The sequence below is a fragment of the Aquila chrysaetos genome, chromosome 2, assembly GCF_900496995.4.
Source record: "Aquila chrysaetos chrysaetos chromosome 2, bAquChr1.4, whole genome shotgun sequence".
NCBI lineage: Eukaryota > Metazoa > Chordata > Aves > Accipitriformes > Accipitridae > Aquila > Aquila chrysaetos.
Window position 1 is genome coordinate 2,104,969 of NC_044005.1, and position 13,506 is coordinate 2,118,474.

Here is a 13,506-nt window from a genome sequence, read left to right on the forward strand (position 1 = left end):
ACCAGAAACGTTCTGAGGAGCTGCAGGCTGCCGGCACGGAGCTGCGCTGGGAGCTGCACCGAGAGCTGCAGGTGAAGCCACTGCTGTCACCCACCTGGGAGCTGGTATGGAAAAGCACAAAGATATTCACAGCTGCTCATGCAAAACTGAACATGTGCTCAGTGAAGCAAGAGCTTGAAGGTGAGGTCCAAAAGTGGGTTTGTTCTGGGTGGATTAACTTTCAGGAGTATAGAAACACTGGGTGACATTTGGGACCATTTTTGTATGCACTTTGAAAACATACAAAAGAATGTCAAGGCAATTCAACACGTAGGGTTTCATGGCCCTTTAGCACAAAATCCTGAATTTGCCTATGTTCCTAACCTGATGCATGCTATGCTATATGAGTTTGCTAATTTATTTCATGAGCTTCAGGCTCCCTCTACAACTGAACTCTACTTTATCATTGAATGGTTAATGAAAGCAACTAATGGAGTGTTGGCCATCTCCAAAGGCTGACCAGGGGACACGTACAAGGATGCTTTGAAATACAAAAAATTGGAAGAATCTGGGTCACTAATTCCAAAGCCAAATCCAAATCCAAAGCTGAAATACATTAATGTCAGAATATTCTTCAGAGAGCTACTAATGAGACAGAAAAATGTTCCTTATGTGCAGACAACGTCTTGGCAGACCTCAGCACCTTCAGAAGCAAGTAGAGGGTGACCAAATCTATGCAGTTCACCGTGATGAAAGACACATAACGTTGTCCTCATCCTTCAATTCGATTGTTGAGCAGGATAGTTACAAATGAAAGGCTGTGTGCAACAGTGACCCTGAGAAATGGAAACTCCCTGTACTCTGCACTGCTTTTTCCATAAATGCTACCTGCAGGAGGATTTATCGTCTCCTGAGTTACGCTGTGATACAGAACAGGTGTTCTGATGGTGTCGCACATGCCAGTTTTATTGCTGATTAGTTTGAATGCATCCTCACTCCACGATTTCAATCAAAAAGCAAATACCAGTCTGCTATTAGCGATAGATGAACTGTTGCACCCATCAGCTAAGTCTACTCACCGACAAGAGGCTGTACCTCACGCTGACCGTATTCCCCATCGACACTTCAGGACCGGCAATCGCTTGCTCCCAGACCCTGCCCAGCACCCCCAGTGCAACCTTCTCTGCGGCTGAGGTCTGTTCTGCTCCAGGATCAAAGCTCACCTGAGCAGAACAAAAAGCTAATGTTTTCTGATTATCATATCGATGTTTAATATCAGCTGTCTGTTTGGGCTATTGCTTTCTGTATTGTTTTGGAACTCTTCTTGAAACAAAGTTACCTACAGTTTTAATAAAAATGTCAATGCTACTAAGAAGACAAGTATAAAAACCTTCTTAAAAATAATTATCTTTCTTCTTGTGGGACTTGGTAATAAAAATGGATTCAGGGCTGTAATAGGTGGCCCTGATCTCCCTGCCGCACAGTGAGTATCTTCATCACTACCATCACCCATGAAGTCCTAACCCTGCTAGGTTCTACCATGCCATGTTTGGCTTGACCCACTGGAGATGCATCCTCTCTGCTTGCATTTTAATGGAAACACCCATTGACTGAAAGTAGGCAGCGCGATTTTGCTCTTGGTAAGGGTCACAATGTGCACTTCTTCAATCTGTGGACTCAGATCAGTCACAACCTTGAATGTGATGACACTGCATTCAAGTCAGTATCTTTTTTTTTTTTTCCTCCTTAAAGGCTAAAATATGATACAATCCAAGAGAATCCATTTTCAGACTTTAAAATTGGCTGACTCCCAGATGAATTCACTAAAGTCTGTGGGATTAAACAGGAGCTGCACTGTTCTCAACCTCAGCGGGGCAGGTTCTCCTGCTCTTTCGCTACTGCTAGACATCTACCAAAAGAGTTTTTCAATTTTTAATCCCTATTTTGTCAGGCATTCACAAAAGGTGGGTTAATTATTAACCCACGTTAAAGCTAGTTTTCAGAGAAAGTTTTCTCGTTCCTTCTTAGTGACATATCAAATTCAATGTTCACGTATTGGGAAACTGGGCTGGTGCCGACTCTCACACTTCAAAGCACACGGCACAGCCGCGTTGCGGGCAAGCTGGGCACTTCCAGCAACGCTACTGCCAACAGCACGGCTGTGGTTTTGCATATTAAGCAGCAGGTTTATCTGCAATAGGCAGACCATTATTTTCATCAGGGTAACGAGAGATATAATTATCAAAGTGGCATCAAGATTAAGTTCCTAAGTTTAAATTAAACACTTCATGCTTATACCAACAACTACATTTCCATGATCGAGAACCTATCTATCCCAAGACACATTTCATTATTTCAGTGGTGATGACTTAGTGAGTATCCCACAATGCTACAACCTGCTCCAGATGGATCTCGAACGACAGATAATGCACTCCTGTCACTACCGAAGCAACTCATTTTCTTGTGATTTCTAAAAGCTATTTACGAATGACCATATTTTTTCATACAAAATAATTACACAGTGACAAATTAATGACTGTAGCTGCAATCAAGACGACAAACCCAACCCTTTTAAAGTACGGCACGCTGGAGCTTCGCTGCTTAGTCAATACTATGAACAAGCGGGGTTGTCTTGGTAAATGAACTGGAAAAACAAGGCTGCATTTTAAGCAACCTACATGAGTCTCTGCATAAATAGATCAAGGAGTAACAATGTGATAAGACAAGCGCATGATGCCAAAGTGCATTTCTAAGGAAAGTGAACATACTGATTTTGCTTAACTTTTTAAGTAAGAATGAATTTTTGCCAACAAATAACAGCTCAACTGTCAGATATGAATGTTTCAACAAACCATTTCTTAAATACTTAAGACAATTGCTGCACGAGAGGAAAGGAAATAGCCACTAGATGTTTAATGAAGTTCTCAAAATGTAAATGTGATGTTTTAAATCAGCTTGAAAACACAGATGCATTGCAGTAGGGTGCTCATTTGCTTATTGAAAGGCAATATGGTTTCTACGCAATTTAAACATATGTATGTTTCAGAGAATAAAGAATTCACTAACAGCAAAACAATGGATGAAGCAGTTGTCTATAGGAGCAAATCACTCTCATCCCAACAATTTATAATTTTTGTAATGCACATTATTTGACAAAAGCGGGTACTTAGTACACATTGGCTAGTATGTTCTGATTTAGCTACAAATATCCCTCACCTAGGAGCAAGCAAAACCTGTGTTTAAGGAATTGCCAACCTAATTGCATTATTAAAAAAAGGATAATGCTCATTTACCAGCTTTTCTCTCCAAACTGCAACTAAAATTCACACAGGACTCTTAAAAACAAAGAAATACTTCCTGGCCTCAGCTGGATGAACAGAGACAGTAACAGTACATCACTGTGGAGCAGAAACAGGTTTCGTTTCATAATGGCACTGCTCTTTTTTTTTCTTTTTTGTAAAATGTATTTTTTACAATGATTTTTTCCTAAATTACATGTATTTGCTTCAGTAATGACAGAAGTTATGGTGAGAGACAGCGAGACTATGCCCAGCAAAAAATACCCAAGTGTCTAGCAGACATCTGGGATTCCTAATCTATTAGTTTAAGACCGATACAAAGGTAAGACTATACAAAAGTAATAGCTTGTTTTACAGAAACCTGGAGGCAGGAGCCAAAGGAGCATCCCAGCAAGAGGAAGCCCTGGTCTGCAGAGTTCCCAGCGCTGGGGTCTGTCCTGCTCCAGCTGTCCCTTACGCAGTCGTTAAGGCTGCTCACGGGGAGTAATGTTGGTGAAGTCTCAGCTTTGATCATTGATAAGTAAGCAATTAATTTCATTTTTATTTTTTACATCTGAAGATCTGCAGCACTCATTTTGTAAATGTACTCATTAACAGCGCTAGGGAAAATCCAGGCGGAACTCAAACAGATTTAATAGTTTCAGTTCATGCACCATCTAGACGTGCAGATACTTATTCAACCTGAGCGGCCTTAGAAACAGGTCAAGAAGCTCAGAAGATAAATACTCCCTTTACAGGCTGCCAGAATTGCTCATCCCAGCGCAGAAGGGAGATGCTAAGGGATGTGACAGCTTTCTTTGCCACACAAGAGCACTTCCATTTGTTACCAAAGACCAGAAATACAGCAAATACTCAACACTTGGCTGACAGAAAAAACAGTAACTGGACTTTTTTCACCGTGAAGTATTCTGCAATGAAGCTCCATGTTCTTGTTTGAGTTTGTTAGCCCTTGGAGTCTAAGCTCTTTTGCCATGCTCTTTAATTCTGCTGAGAGCTGCTGCTGCCCTCCTGTCACCTGGCTGCAGCACTGAATTTGAAAATAACTTGGCCATGACACCAGATGCAAAGCCTATGGAAATGGAGAGATGTCTCAGGAGGGTGGTGAGGGGAAACACTGCACAAAAAGGTCCAGAATGAGAGTGACAGCATCTGTTCTCGGTGACATGGGACGTCCAGATTGCAGGTGAAGCATCTTTAAGGGTGAATCTTGATGCTGCCTTTAAATACGCAGAGGTAAAATCCCTTTCTCAAAGCGAGCCTGACTAGCAGTGAATATTTCTGACTGTTCTCTGTGTTTCACTTTCATAAAACTACCTCAGAGGATTGCTGTGAAAATAAGTTCATTGCAGCCCATGAACTAAGGCATGGATGTGTCCTACTGGTACAGGAAGAACACAGCAAATCTGTCTTTAGAACAGGTCTTGAACGTGAGAGAACAAAGAAGACGTAAGGACACATACGGAACAGTCACGGGGAAAGAGGTGAAGCTCATTCAGTGAGCAATATTTATTCAGTGGGACAAACAGCTCTATTCTGACATTATTTAATTTTGGGACACTTGATGGTGTCAGGAATAGTGTTCTTCAAGCTACTTCTGTGTGGGTGATTGCCGTGTGCTAGGGCAGATGCTCACTTTCCACGCAAGGGGCAGTGGCAGCGGTGAACTCACTGATGTGGGACGATACGAAGCTCAAAAGTGCAAACAGTGCAAAGGGAACTCAACCAGTTCAGGGAAGAATGGTACATGAGGGGTCACAAAATGGCACAGCTGAGGGACAACCTTTGCCTCAGACACCTTCCACCTCCATTCCTCTTTGGGACGCATCTCTCCTTCAGCACCCATGGCTTGTCTAGGGTGCCGATAAACTCCTGGGATAAGGGACCTGCACCTTGAGCAAGTGCAGCTATTGCTAAGTTTTATCCTGATATCCTAACATATTTTAACAGACTACCTAGAATATACTATGCAATTTATTTATCATTCTTAGGCATTGATGCTGCTCAGAAATTATCTTCACTAAAAAGGATGCATCCTTCATCAGAATTAAGTTTCTGTAATGCTCAAAGGCCTTTTCAAGTATTTATTTACACTATATTTTACTATGACAAAAAGCATGCTGCATGCCAGACACACAACTCTTATATGCCATGTGTTTGCCTAAGGACATATACCAGAATTTTTATGTAGATCTTCAGTTTTCAAAGTTTCATTGCTCTGTTTCTCTGTTAGTCTTCATTTTTGCAAATCCTTTAACATTTCTGAACAATTGTATGACATCATATGAAATCAACACTAACAAGAAAACCATTGCTGTCATTTACAGATTTTTTTTTTAAACAGTCTTGCATTACAAGAATTTATATAAAGAGTAAGGCAGAGTAATGAAAAATATTTCTAGGCAATCATATTTTTCATTTTAGACCTGGATCTGATCAGCATCGAAATCCAGACTGCCTGCTGTTTGCATTCATTGGACAACTACACAGAGCAGCAGGGTGAAAAAGCAGTCACGAAAACACACATGCCATCTTATCTGCTGTTCTGCTGTTTGTACTGTAAGTGGAGCACGTTTTCATCAAGGGCCCAGCTTCTGCTGGAGGGGTGCCCACAGACGGCTGGACAATTTAAAGAAAAGCACATCCTTGTTTGGATGTTGATGAGTCGTGCAATTCAGGCTCTCTACCCGAGGCTCTGGCTGCACGCACAGGTGCACCAGGAAGGGGAGTCTCAACCCTACCACAAGGGTCTAAATGTAGTGAAAAGAAAATAACTCGTTTACTAAAACAAATTCCTCCAGCTTGAGTAATTTAACTCACTAAATTGCTCTTCAGTTCACTCCATTTTCTCCTGCGTCTTTCCTGAAGTTTGACTGATACACTGCATTTGTCAGCAGTAATCAATTCATATTGCAGATTTTTCTGCTGAGACAGAATAAATGAAAGCTGAGTGTGACCACCATGCACAGGCTGAGGCTACAGTGTGGGACTTGATTTTGGCAGTGCTGGGTGAAAGCATATGCTCCTAAGTACAAATAAGTCTGTATTTTTTTTTCACTGAAGGGAAACGTGCAATGAAAGCCTCAGGTTCCATCACTGTCACTGCTTCAAGCAGGGGACTTGGCAATAGAGATCTCTGGCTCCTGTAACGTACACAGAGAAATATATAGATGTGTCTGAGACACCCTGGAGAGAAAGATTAGATATTGCCCCAATGCAAGATATCCCAGGAGGGGGGGTCCGCAGAGCTTGCTATGAAGCTAGGGAATTCATACAGTCTGCCCCAGGTCCATGTTTTTTTCTTTTTGATTAATGTGATCCTACCCTTCAATTTTTTTCTATAATTACATCTCTCTCCTTGAGCAGTCCACATGCTTTCACAACACTGGTGGGACCCTCCTTGCCTGCTGCACCTCTCTACCCCATCAGATCTGACCAAAATGAAGAGCTGGGTTTAGAATCACAGGCAGTAACTTTAGGACATTCTTCTGTGTCTTGTTTCCTTAAGAAACCAGACTAAAATGTTCATATGAATTAGATATTAAAATTAGTAATGAAATAGCAGGAGTTTATGCTTATATAACAAAAAATCAAACCAAGGCAGTCCCAGCAGGCAGTAATTGCTTGGATCAAATGAATATGTTAGATTTTGCCTGTAAATTTTTGTGAAGAAAGGAGTTTAGTTTTACAGTCCGCGTTTTGTGGTAATGTGAATGGGCACAGCTCTGCCTGGGATGTTTTCTGTTTGCATCTCTAGAAAATACAGCCCACAGCCTCCAAAACAAGCTACGCTGGAGTCGCGCAGATCAACTCCCAGACCAGGGAGAGTGGTTACAGTCGGGAGCATCTTTGGGATCAAAGTCAGAACGTCAGGACCTGACAGAAAAAAGATGTATTTATGTGTATAACTTTTACCTCTGAATTTCTTAAGATGTAATCAGTAGAATATTTTTTCAGAATTATACATAAGCATTTGCCTAATCTATCTGAAGATTGGGAGATGTAACCATTTTTAAATGGCAATTAAAAGACCTTGGTACAAATCTCAAATGACAGCCCTCCCAGCTTGCTATTTTGAAAATCAAGCCTCAGTCTTACAAAGAATAAGCATAGGAGGTACCAGTATTGCAAACTGAAAATTGTAAAACAGAACCATTGCTTCTCTAATTCAATTTACCAAACCCAAGAAAATCAATAAGAAACGTGCCTTTGCATGTTGCACTCATTTTTTTTGCCAAACTCTCTGCCTCATTTCACAAGTGCAGACGTAACACAAAAAAAGCAAAGCCTTGTTTAGACTTCCTAAAAGAAATGCACACCGTGAAATCTCAGGGACAGCTTATATCCCTCTGTAGAAGGCTTAAAATTTTTCATGAAAACAACATTAGAAATATTCTAATACACATGTGAATTTTCAACTCTCTTACTTCTTCCTCTGAAATCCATTACTACAGATGTAATTATTTTTTAATGGTTCTGAATACAATTTTTGTATATATTTTGATGTATAGCTATTTTACATGCTCTGTAGTAAAGCAAATGAAAATACCCAGCTTGCAAACATCTTTCCCTTTCCAGTAGGTTGTGTGATGACAGCGCCGTGATCCTGATAGAAGGAACATCTGGAGAATTATTACCCATCAGGTGGGGGCCTTGAGTGTGCTAAAATAAATAAATTTCTCATAACTGACTTTCATTCTAAATACTTCACTAAATAACGATTTCCATTTTCACTCTATAGGCAGAAAAATGACACCCCTCTATTCTTGTGACTCTTTCTTCACCTGACAGGACCTTCCCTCTCCCTTTTTGACTTTCTTGGCTTCCCTGATATGTCATTAAACCAAGCTCCACTTTTTTTCTCAAGTAACTTTTCTAGCATTTGCTGTGCTGGTTTCTCTCAACTTCTCTTTAACCAATGCTTAAAATGCCAAAGAAGTTTCTCCTGTGTCCTGCTTTCCTACCATTAAATTACCCTCTTGTGCCTGAGACATGACTTTATTTTAACTCTAGTGACAAGGTAGGTGACAAGAAGCAGGATCTGACAGAAATGTGTAACACTGCTCTGGTGATTCATACAGGGTAGAGTCTGGCAGCCCTATTCCAGGAATATTACGAAAATTAAAGCAAGCCCCAGGGAAAGAGAACTGGAGAGAGAGATGGTCCCACAGAGGCACTGGGCCATGCAACGGTCTGGGTTATTGAGCACCACCAAGAAGAAGGTGGACTCTGAGCCCTAATTCACTGCAAACACAGGCCTGTGAGTCCGAGAGCTGTACTCACAGAACACAAACAAGTCAACGTCCTTGTATTTTTAATATAATACTATCCCTTTTGGTCACTGCAACAGACAATGTGGGCCCTTTAGGGGTCCAGGAGGTAACTGGACTTGCTCTGCCAGGTAAAGGCTGCATACTTGCTGCATGGACATGGTCCTGCAGAAGAAGCTGTAGAACCCCTCCATGACTGGCTCAGGATTGCTGAAATTAATTAACTTCATTTGTACTTCCTCTGCTTTCAGGTCTGTATCTTCAAGCATGAAATGTATGCCCCCATTTTCTGCCAAGAAGCAACCGTAGACTCTTACCTATTCCTCTTGACTACACCCTGCTCTAGCTGCATCCCTAATTTCCAACTTACTCTGCCATACAAGACTGTGGTAACCATAAACGAGCTTTTCAAATGGACCTTTGTTTAGGCTCCACACATCTCTCATTTTTCTGCTCAGATGTCTATTCAGACTTTCCCTTCAGCAGTGGGAAAATTGCTACTGATGCTCTGAGGTACTAGAACGATGTGCTGCTCCTGGACCAGGAATGTGTCCTCTCATTGCCAGCCTGGAAAAAGCTCATGAAAACTGGCGGGGGCGGGGGCAGGGGGAGAAGAACAGATGGGCTCAATTCTTTCTTTTCCTTTCTGGCACGTGGAACTCAGATGGCAGATGTGCTTGCACATGCCATGCCCAGATGTACCTAAATAGTTGTTCACCACCTTTGTGCTCTCTAAATTTGGGCAACATGCAGGAGAATGCATGGTAATGAAAGGAATACTTTAATCTTTCCTTCCTTTGGAGCCGGTGGCCCAAGAGAAGTAGCTATTATATACATTGCAGTATTTCTCTGCCACCTTCTGAGTCTTTCTTTTTGCCAAAGGTTGGCAGCAGGACTGTCCATAGACTGAATCCATTGTCCTCGAGGGCTTTCCTCCTTTCAGGAAAGGGACCAACCACTTCAAGTCCCTTTTACCCTGCCAAAATTATCTAGACTGGTCTTACAAGAACTGCAAATCAGACCAGGTCCCTTGCTATTATCTCTCATCAAGTAAATACTTTTTCTTCTAAGTGAACAAACCAGAAATTTCCATGAGGAGAAGACCACATCCTTAATAACTCCTTGGAGGGACAGGGCCTGGATGCATACTGCAGAGCTGTGCCACCTCCTCAAGACATGCTTGAGGGCTCTGAGCGCTATCAAAGCACGTGAACAGCAGCTTTTACACTCACTCAACAAGTAAACTCTATGGCCATTTAGTTAGCGCCTCATTTTTTAAAACAGTTATTTGTCACTGTTCAATTAAAGAGGAGCACAGCCATACAGACTGCTTGGTGGCTAGATGCTCCATCACAGCAGGCTTGGCAGATACTGCAGCTCAGCATCCTCAAAACCAATTAAAACCCAGCACCAGGAAGCCACTCTCCATGTGCTGCATCAACTAGAAACACAGACAAGAGCCTATGCTTGTTAAAAAATAACGTTAAGCACAGAATGAATCCCCAAAAGGCAACAACAGGAGTGTCTGGGCTTAAGCGGAAAGCAAAGTGCTCTAAATAATTTCTGTTCCTCCCTGATTCTCCCAGGAGGGAGCATCCATCACACACTACCATGCCAGCAGGACAAACTCGACTGAACAAACTTCTGCTCACCATCAGTGTGCTGTACATGCAGTTTGTAGCTTTAAATAAAGGAGTGGGGGGAGAGCTATAAAATGATCTTAATGAAAGACACATAGATAACATATAAATGCAGTGATTCTTACAGATTTTCAATTAACTTCTTAAATTCATTAGTTTTGTTCTTAAAACATTTGTTTTCGATGTTACAAAGCAACCACAGAATCCTGAAGGTCCTGATAGTGCAACAGCCTCTCCTGGCATCCACGGTGAAATAGCTCGTACCTCCTGCTCGGACCTCTACGGAAAGAGAACTGAATTATTTTCATCACATACACCCACCTCAGCATGGCACAGCTCCTTTGCTCCAGCATCCCTGTTCCGTCTGCCTGCACTATATCTCTGGCACTGGACTTTTCTCTCCAGTAGTTTCTGTTGCCAGCAAAACTTTTCAAAACTGCTTGCCTGAGCTGGTCAAGGCAGAGACATCTCCAGCTCTACAATCTCACTATATGTCAGCCAGTGGAGATACTTTCCTGTTGTTATAACACTGTATAATGTAATTACTCCTAGCTGAACAATTTGTCTTTAAGGAAAATCCCTGGTCTTCTACGCTCTATTATCAGGCTCCTTTGCCCTTTAGAAGTTTCATTATTAAGCACAACCTTTGTGTTGCTTTCTACAGCCACCTGGCAAATACAGAAAAGCAGCCAAACCACTCTGAGTCTCCTAAGAAACTCTTGGGTTTATAAAATGTCATTAAAAATATTGTCAATATTACAGACTTCAACAATTCCCAGAAAATTCAATAAGCCTAAACCTGCTATCAACTAAATATTCCCAAAATATTCCCTGGATTCTGTCTCACATGAAGCAGCAATGTACAGGTCAGGTAAAGAGGAAGAGATGCTTGCGCTCTGATTTTAGCATTCTTAATACAAAAGCAATTTACTGATCAGATAAAGGTAATGGTGTTAATCGAATCAGAAGCAGATACCAACACACTGACCCACTACGTAGCCCACTGGCAGTGTTCTGCAATGCATTAGAAGATGAAAACAAAGATGAAGAGCAGTCACTTTTTACAATAGCAGCATGTTGGGCTGCAGGCTGCTCGCCAGCTCGGACCCTCGCTTCGACCTGGAAACCCTCCCGCCCTGTTTCTGCGATGAACTTTGCACAGCCATGAGCGGTGTTTTCTGCCACTCCCGAAGGATGCTCATCCCCACTTTTATTGTTAAATAAAAACCATAGCAAAACCCAGTAAAAACCACATTGCTAAGTCAAATAAACTATCTAAATACAAACAGTTCAGAAGGCAATCTGCTGGTAGCTAGTCCCAGTAGGTGTCAAAAAAAAAAAAGAAGTTTAATTATCACCCTTGTTTCAGAGGGAATTACTGCAATAATGGACGAGAGTGTCCGGATGGCTCACTAGGTTCTAAATCACCCATGTTTTAAATGTGGCTTCAGATAGACGAAAGGAAAATATTTTGATTAGCCTGACAGAGTGTTGTCAAGGAAATTAGAGTATAGTAACTCTAGATAATTATATAAATAGGTAATTAAAAGTAAATTAAAATGAAATGGAAAAAAAGAAGCTAAAAATCCTAATGCAATTAATTTCATTATATATTCTTTTACCTCAGCAAATTCTTTTTTTGATTTCATAATTCCTCTTGGGTACTGGGAATAATGGAACTGATTTGTGCCCAATGATGCAAGCAGTTACATAAACATGTATTAAAAGTCGCCGATTTTCATTTCAAATTAGTTAGATTCAGGCAGAGACAAACTCTGAGTGAAGGAGAGCCAGCACCCTCCAGGTATCAAAGCCCTTCCCTGGATGTATCCCAGTCAACTCCACAACTACCACGGAAGTTATAGAAGCAAAAAACCCCATCCCCTCAGCATAAATAACATGCTCAAATCGTATATTTATTTTGCAGCTTACAAAGCTCATCCCAGTAGGAGATCTGCAGGACAACAAAATACTTTCTGCAGTCACATTTTCAAAAATATATGTCTTCAAGAATCTGTCTTAATCCCCTATCTCTTTCTCCCTGCACAAACTATTATTTGAGGCATTGAATAACCAAACATATACTTTCTAAATCAATCAGTTGTGGTATTATTTAAAGAAAAGCAAGCTCAATGAGAGAGTGTAAAACAAGACCAAACCAATATCGGACGGATTCTCACAAGTAAGTGGCAAAACGTCTTCATTTGATTGCAGCACGTCCAGGTTGGGAGCGAGAGCCGGGGGCATGTCACCAGGAGCCGGGGTGGTGGGAGCCCTGCGATCCCAACCAGGCACGGCACGGCACGGCACGGCACAGGATGGCATGGCATGGCATGGCACGGCACGGCATGGCATGGCACATCACGGCATGGCACAGCCTTCTCTGCCAGCGCACGTCTCGGCCAGACCAAGGCTGGCAGCCCAACTGGTAAGATAGGACTTGGAGGTGGGCATGGTGGCCAAGGAGGTGTTCATAGCAAGGAGTGTTATTTTCAAACCATGTATTTTTCCTTGAGAAAGCCGAGCAATGCCAAAACCCAAGCTGTCAGTGTCACTTGTAGCGTTTGACATGAATCATAGAATCATAGAATCATTTAGGTTGGAAAAGACCTTTAAGATCATCGAGTCCAACCGTCAACCCAATACCACCATGCCCACTAAACCATGTCCTGAACATGGACAGACTCTAGACAGGATCGCAAACAAGTGTTACGGCACAACAATTTTCTGGCTTTAGAGCATAAAATTGTGAGATTTTGTATGGGCTTTGCTGTAGGAAAGTGCAAGTGCAAACAAAGATCACTTTGCCCTGTGCAGGGGAGTAAGCAGAGGGATTGCCATTTAACGAGAGTTTAAGCAATGCACAGATTGGTTCTCTCACTTTAGTTGACTATTAAAACTCAAGCTTTGTAGCAATAACCTTCAAAGGAGACAGATGATATTTTTCTAAAATTGTTAAAGGGAAAATTAATGGGGACGACTGTGTTCATTTAACAATTCCTCTGCAAGTGGGTTGATCCCACGCTTCCTTAACAGTGCCAATTCCCATTGAAAAGTTCATAGTGAATCTGTGAAGACACATTGTGATCAGCTTTAATGTGGTCGAAAACGATGTTTCAGTTCTCAAGGATCACCACGTGTTTCCATAGGAATGCTACAGCTATCCCTATATTTATCTATTAACATGGAAGATCTAATAAAAGATATATAGATACATACAGAGAGATAAAAAAAGTTTAATTTCACTGCAAGTGTCTTTCATGTAATCTTTCTAGCATATCTTGAGCCACAGCCTTTGCAAACCCTCTGAGGAACAGCTCT

The 13,506-nt window shown here is 41.6% G+C and overlaps 1 protein-coding gene across 1 annotated transcript in view; it reads right to left on the reverse strand.

Annotated features, from left to right (window-relative positions):
- MDGA2 (MAM domain containing glycosylphosphatidylinositol anchor 2) overlaps window positions 1–13,506 on the reverse strand; it is a 385,028-nt gene that overhangs the window by 39,145 nt on the left and 332,377 nt on the right. The gene's annotated exons all lie outside the window — the stretch shown is intronic.